Raw genomic sequence first — 8047 nt, 5'->3', positions numbered from 1 at the left:
ATATATATATATATATCATCTATCTTACTACAAAGTTGGAGAATCAAAGCGTTCCAGAGCTTTCATGTAAATTTATGTTAATTATTTTCATTAAAGACGTGAGTGATGATATTCTTTGGTAGAATGATACCTCTAATGAAACAACAATTTACTTTCATGTCTCTTGTTCTCTTGGGAAAAACAGTCTTGCTTGCAATTTGAATGATTGTATGCTTATCGCCCTACTAACATAGGTTGAGAAATAGGTAATTCAAATTCTCCTATAAAATTTTTATCCACTTTTTTTTGTGCAAGTGGAATGCAACATTGCTTTATATTGAGCTTCAATGTTAGATCTGAGAACAATAATTGATTTTTCTTTTTTTTTATAAAACAAGTTTGCATCCCATAAAAATACCTCCCATAAAAATAAAATATCTGAAAGTAAATTTTTGATCTTTAAGAGATCAAATGTAGTTAGTATCAGAGTAGGCTTCAATTCATAAGTGGTTGTATTTTTGATAACTTGTTTTTTTCTTGGAGAATTTTTAATATACCTCAAAATTTGGAAGACAATATTCTAATCCCTTTTCTTTGAATTTTTTATATGTTGGCTTACCACCCCAAAATGAAGGAAAATAGTCAATTAGACAAGTTTACCACTTAAGTGATGAACTTTCATCATCATTAGAAATTTGCAAAGTATCCATTGGAGAGTTAGCTGATTGCACCCATGAAGCCCAATTTTCTCAAGCACATCTGCACATATTTAATTTTGGGAAGAGAGATCCCATGTACGTTGTAAGCAAACTTGTTGCCAAGAAAAGTACTTCAAACATCCTAAAATTTTAATAACAAATTTCATTTGAAGGTATTATCTAGTTTCTTCATTACCAAATGTATCATTTTTGGCATCAAGAATGTTGTGACCATTTACTACAATGGTCTTCAACCTATAGGATAAGTGGTCAATGAAAACAAAGTGATCCACTCTTCTAATTTTCACAAGGGCTTCAATAAGAACCTTTCATAGTTTATCAAACTTGACACATGAACTTTATTTCAACCTATATGTGCCTTTCCAAAGTTTACTGATTTTGCTTTTCCTTCAAGTTTCATATCCTGAAGGTTGCTCCATATAAACCTCTTCGAAGTGAAGAGTTATAGAGAAATAGATTGCTCACATTCATTTAGAGTAAAGACCATTTTTGATTAATGATAATGGAGATGAGGAGTTTAGATTCAACTGAACTATGTGGGAAATTATTTCAAAGTCATCAATGCCTCGAACATATGTGTATTCTTTGATCACCATGCAGGCTTTATAGCAATAAACTATACCATTTGGTTAAATATATGTGACACTAGTGGGAGATTAAAGGTGATGTTCAATATCCATTGCATGCATTCAGTTAGGATTGTGTAATGCTTCTTGATAAGTCCTAGGAATATAAATAGTAAAGGGATAGAGGGCAAAGCTCTTAAATGAGTAAAAATGACCGAGGTAAAAGATTGGAACAGGCGATGAGTATTGTATCATATACTTTTCTGAAGTGCAATTGGGAGATGGAGATCAAAGGATGTAGTTGGAAGCTTATCCTAGATGATGGAATGGTTAAAGGGTGTATTAAAGGAGAAATATTTGCGTACGTAAGACATACGCAGAGTTGAGTTTATATTAGGTTATTAGGATGGTACAGATAGGTTACACTTAGGTTATACCCCTTGTAATTCTTCCTGTAACCTAAGTGTAACCTACCTGCACCCTCCTAATAACCTAATATGTATGCAACTCTGCATACATCTTACGCACGCAAATATTTCTCGTATTAAAGGGGAGGTTGTTTTGGTTGACAAGGATAAAACTATAGTGGAACAGGAGCAACCATTGGAGCAAAAGGTAGAAGTAGAGCACTAGAAGGAAATTTAGTAGTGGAGGAGATAAAAAAAGATAGAGAAGGAATGCTTCATGAAAGATAACATTAATAACATGAAGTGATGAATCTGAGAAGATTAGAGGTGATGAAACAAACTCATTGGGTAAAAAAATATGTTTTTTATTGATAAAGAAGAGAAAATAGTGTATTCCCATTCATATTGGTTGAAGATTTACAATTGATTAAGTAAAATGTCGTATGAATGACATTTACCAAGAATTATTATAGATAGTTCATGTGAAACATTGAAGTGCAAATAATGTTTTGAAAATGTAATCCTTTAGTTTTGTTACACCATTTTATTTCGAGGTATAGTTGCAATATGATTGATGTTTGATATCATTTTTCAGCACCAACGAAATGCAAAATGAATTTATATATTTCACGACTTTTTTAGAATTGTGATAACATTAAAAAAAAGTAGAAAATTGAAGAATTATTTTTTAATAAAATTATTTAATGACATCATAGATTTTGAATCCACACTTTAACAATTATACCCACATAACCCTAATATGTTTATTAATAAAATAGTCAAAGTAAAGACAACTCTGATGGCTTATGACATAACTCGGATATCAAACTTCTGAATGCACTAAATCAAAAGGAAGTCTGACTACGAGATGATGTTGAAAATAGAGAAGAGAAAATAGTGTATTCTCATTCATATTGGTTGAAGATTTACAATTGATTAAGTAAAATGTCGTATGAATGACATTTACCAAGAATTATTATAGATAGTTCATGTGAAACATTGAAGTACAAATAATGTTTTGAAAATGTAATCCTTTAGTTTTGTTACACCATTTTATTTCGAGGTATAGTTGCAATATGATTGATGTTTGATATCATTTTTCAGCACCAACGAAATGCAAAATGAATTTATATATTTCACGACTTTTTTAGAATTGTGATAACATTAAAAAAAAGTAGAAAATTGAAGAATTATTTTTTAATAAAATTATTTAATGACATCATAGATTTTGAATCCACACTTTAACAATTATACCCACATAACCCTAATATGTTTATTAATAAAATAGTCAAAGTAAAGACAACCCTGATGGCTTATGACATAACTCGGATATCAAACTTCTGAATGCACTAAATCAAAAGGAAGTCTAACTACGAGATGATGTTGAAAATAGAGAAGAGGTACTGTGATGTTTACTATACTCATAGGTTTCACGCTTACACTTAGAGATGGAGGGAAGATAAGTGAACCCTTGAAGATTGTGAGGATGATCGAGATGGCAATGCAATTGGCAAGAGAAGATTGTGGAAAGGAGTATAGTGGATGCGCTGTAAAGAGATAGTCGATGCCTCCAATTTCACCAATTGTTTTCTTTGTATTGAGATTTCAATTGTGTGATTTTTCTTAAGAAGCCAATATTATTATTTGGTTAGAGAAAAGAGTATATCATGAGCATTTACCGAGAAATGTTTGAGAGAACACAAACACACGCACACACATACACACACAATAGGACAAAAACATATAAAAATTTTATTTGGGTCTTTTTGATTGAAGCCATGTGAAAATAGAAGGGTGTTAATACATATTTTTTCTAATTCCTACATCTAGTCTAAATAAAATAAAACCTTTTATTCATTTGAGAGTCAACACTCTGAAAGTTGAAATCAAAATTGAAAATATGTTGTAATAAATAATCATAATTTTGTTTGCTAGCGGGAAATGCTTGTTGTATTTCAGTGACTTACGGGGCATTATTGGTATGATATCAACATATGATGTGGTGATAACCATGAAGGGTAGCACGGGCAGTAACGTCATTCACTGTAATTTGTGAAAAAATTGAACTGGATCTTCCATCGAATGCTTTGAAGGACCAATATGAACATAAGGAGAAATTTTTTTGGCGAAATTTTGGGATTTTTAAGCTCAAGATGAGCCTTGAAGCACTTAGAGGATTTTTGATGGAATGTTTTCAACTTCTCCTACTGCCAAAATCCAAAAGAATGTGGCCAATTCATATCTCCTTATGTAAAAGAGCAATAATATCTAATACCACAAATATTCTAGTCAATGAGGGTTTAATAAAATAAGTTGTTATTGCATTCACCTATAAATATTTTTTTTAAAATGGGAACCAAGAAGAATAAGATAAATTGGTTAAAATGATGCAACCAAAGTCTAAATAGACAGATAGGAGACTCCACAGAGCAATCAAAATGGGGGATCATTTTAGCATGCGCACCAAGAAACATTTATATAATAAAAATGTTGTGAGAAGAGTTTGGTGTAATGTATTTTTAAAGAAAGTCTAATGATGACATGATGAAAGTCAATGAGAACAAGGGAATAGTCATCTATCAACTATAAATCAGCCACAAATTTATAAGCTACTTTCAAGCTAGGAAAACCAATGAAAAAATGTGTAATAAATAAGTGGGTGAAAGATATAGTGAGTAAAAAAATGTTCTCATAAAAAAAGAGGAGCAATTTTGGCTTGAAATGATGTTAAGCTATTTATGTTGAATAATCTTTGAATTTTGATGAAAGAAAATTGAGTTTTGTTGAGGAGAAAAGTCTCTAACATTCGAACCACGAATCACATTTGTGATGAAACATTGAGGATTAGGTGAAGGAGACTCTATTATCAGAGGAGAAAGAAGATCAGCTTCAGGTGGTTCAAGAGCCACAAAGGAAGGAGCAGGTGATCTCAACTGGGATATTTTTATTAAGAATATGACAAAATAGGAAGTATGGGAGATCCTATACAAAAATCAATGGAAGAGATCAAGCAGAACCTCATTCATGAACATTAGGGAAATAGCAGATATCTACTACTGATGAGAAGATGACAACATGATGAGAGTGGCCTAGAAACTAGATGGGCCAATAATGAACGAGCGCCAACACCATGAGGTGGCGTTGGCGTCAGTGACGACATCAACGCCAATGATAGCTAACAATGATCTCAAAAATATGAGCGGGAAAACCACAATGATAGTTGATCTACATGGGGAGGCGAGAGGTTGTTGCACAAAATAACTTCCAAATTTCAATGCTAAGCTCTTGACATCTCCAAGTGACCAATAAGGTTGCAGCTGCACCGCATTGCTAATAGCGAGTTTTAGACCTCCCAGATAACCGGCTATGACCTGTTCCTCTGGCTCGACCAAATCACACTTTATCTGCAACTGGTCAAAGTCTGTTGTGAACTCATCTACTGATAGGTCTCTCTAATGTAGGTGGTGAAGTTTTAGAAACATATCCCGGTGGTAGTGAGAATGTAAGTATTTTCTTTGCATCGCCTTATGTATCTTCTCCCACTTAGCAATCTTGTTGTTGTCTTCTCTCTTTCTCTGCCTCTGCAAGTTGTCACATGACAAGGAAGCGTTCTTTCTCAATTTGATAGCTGCAAGTTTTATCCTTTTATCTTCTAGCACCTCTTTGTACTCAAATATCCTCTTAATTGGTTGCAACCATTGGATAAAGTCATTTGGATCCATAGCTCCATCAAACTCTTGTTGATCCACCTTTATTCTGAAGCCCCTACGTCCTCCATATGTTGCCTCTTCTCCTGACCTCCTCTGATACTGAATTCAAAAGTAGTGTTGCCTTTCTTCTTCATTATTGAAATTTTCCTTATTGAAGGGTTGAAATTCTCATCTCTTTCACCTCTTTGACTTTCCTTGTCACCGTTGAGGGTAAGTCCCCCTAGCTTTCATCCTCAATGTCCGCCAGCTTTCGCAAAAGTTGACGGAACTCTCGCTATATCTCTTTCCGGGTAGGCTCGGGCATGTATCTTCTTGATGACATGGCTAGGGTTTAGAGTTGAGAGGTGAAAGAGGGTATAAAAAATTGATTTTGGGTTGTTGATTTTCAAAATCAACAATGAGAAATTAGGGTTAGGTCAAAGTTTGCTATTATTTGGGAATATGAAAAAATTTTGGTTAGGGTAGGACTAGGGTTAGGCTAGCTGTGATATCAAATGATACCGGAGTTCATCCAAATCACAAAAATGCAATATTAATTCTGAAATTCAAATAGATTACAAAGGTGATTCTTGAAAACATGAATTAATGACACAAAAACAACGACACTAGAACATAACAACAAAGGAAACAACACATAGATCCCTAGTCGCCATCTTCGTATCCGATTTACTCAATTGGGGCTGAGGTGAAGGTGGTGGCTGATGGCTGGTGGCTGGGAGGAGGGGTGGCTATAGTTAAGTTCATCGAGGAAGGTTGATTTGTTGGGTGTCTTAGGAAGAGGGGGAGAGAAGAGGTTGTTGTAGGTTACGATAGGGAGAAATAGGAAGAGGAGGGCTAGCTACAGGTTGCAACAGGGAGAAACTTGAAAGGGGCGATATAGGCGGAAGTGTTGGATGGCTGGAGGTCTTGAAATGGTTGCAGATGGAGGTTTGGGTGGCGAGAGGCTGGAAGCAAGGCATTGGGGCTAGTGACTCGAGCAGGGAAGGGGGACTACGGAGGGGAGTTGGGCATGATAGATATCCTCGCGGGATCGAGCTATAGTCGGAGCACCACTCAGATCCTTGGAGAAGGTCACCACCTCCGACGAGTTACAGTCGGAACACATTATCACCGTCGGATACAACCCTATGAAGGGAGGAATGCCTGGGGGTAGAAGTTTGAAATCAGAGTTAGCAAAAGTTGCATCTTAAAACAACAAACAACATTTTTATAATAACTAAGAGGGTGGGACACGCCGGCCTCTATGAAGAATTAGCTGGTCTAGCTTCTCTGTCGGATCAGTCCATCCTCGTTGATGAATTGACTGCTTTAGCCTAAGCAAGCCTTGCGTCAGATTCACTCAATTTCTTCATTCTAGCAAGTCAACATTGTGGCTAACTGGTGCCCAATCCGGATTGCCTCCTCTCAAAGGTGGAAAACCTATGTTGTAGTTGGTGGGATTCTCACCGAATATCCTCCCTAGAAATCCCTTGGGTGCCTCTTCGCGAATTTCTCATTAATGGCATCGTGTCCTTTCCCCTCGTTCTGGCTTCCGACGATTATCAGAGCTAGATTTTGGGAATTTGAAAAGAGTATTTGGGGATTGGGAATAACGTTTTTGGATTGGAGATGATTTGGGTTTGGCGGATGCTAGGAAACCCTAGAATAGGATCATGGGTTAGGTCAGCTTTGATACCAATTGATATCAGAGTTAACCCAAACTGCAATAGGAAAGATAAATATTATTATTGAAAATAGATAGGCGCTTATAATCAAAACACTTGAAAGGGAAAATATAACAACACAACACCCGTAAATCTGAAAAAGCAATAGAAATGAACGCAAAGCAATTGGGCGGATATGATAACATAACATGGCCTTCCTGTCCCGGGTGACAACAAGGTGGAATTTGGGTTCCAGAACAACGAATATGTGGCAGGGAGGTGGTGCAGGAGGGCTGGGACAATGGTTAGGCTGCAGGGACGTGACCTATGATGACTGGGACAACAACTGGTGGGAAGGGGAAAGGATTTATGGTGGATGGAACAACCATGGCAACCAGCGAGAGCACTGGAATCACAGGAAATGTGAGTAGCGCGACGCGGAAGGGGAATAAGGAAGATAAACACTACCTCGAGAGGGAGATACAGCCGGAGAACTGGTTAATCCCTTAGATAAAATCCCCGAAGGGAGAAACGAATGCCAAAGGCTGATACAATCCCCGAAGGGAGAACGAATGCCAAAGGCTGTTCTAAACAAGCTCACACCAAAAACTGTCTTTCAAATTTATAGTACAACACATGTATATGAAATGGCTAAAAAGAAATGAAAGATAATAAGAAAGAAAGCATAAGAAAGGAAAACGAGATTATTTTGACGCCTCTCCCGTGATAACTATTCCAGCGGTACTATAGTAGCTACAGTACCGCAGTAAGCTCCTGAATTAGAGAGGACACCCATTAAGAGGAATTTATTAGCATACCAGTGAGGGCTGCTAAGGAAACAACGAAAATGAGCAAACATGATTTCAAGTTTGTGTGCTAGAGGTACAAATGCAATAATGAAGTGGTTGGGAAAATCATCGTTAACTTCGGCTCAAATGATAGGAGAAATGGGGTTGATGTGGTTTTGGTGTATAGGTGAAGAGTAAAATAAGAGTAGGTGTTTAAGTATTGAGAGAGCAAGTG

This window comes from Phalaenopsis equestris, unplaced genomic scaffold (assembly GCF_001263595.1).
Source record: "Phalaenopsis equestris unplaced genomic scaffold, ASM126359v1 Scaffold000301, whole genome shotgun sequence".
Classification (NCBI taxonomy): domain Eukaryota; kingdom Viridiplantae; phylum Streptophyta; class Magnoliopsida; order Asparagales; family Orchidaceae; genus Phalaenopsis; species Phalaenopsis equestris.
The sequence above is the reverse complement of the archived record's forward strand: the minus strand, read 5'-3'. Positions refer to the sequence as shown.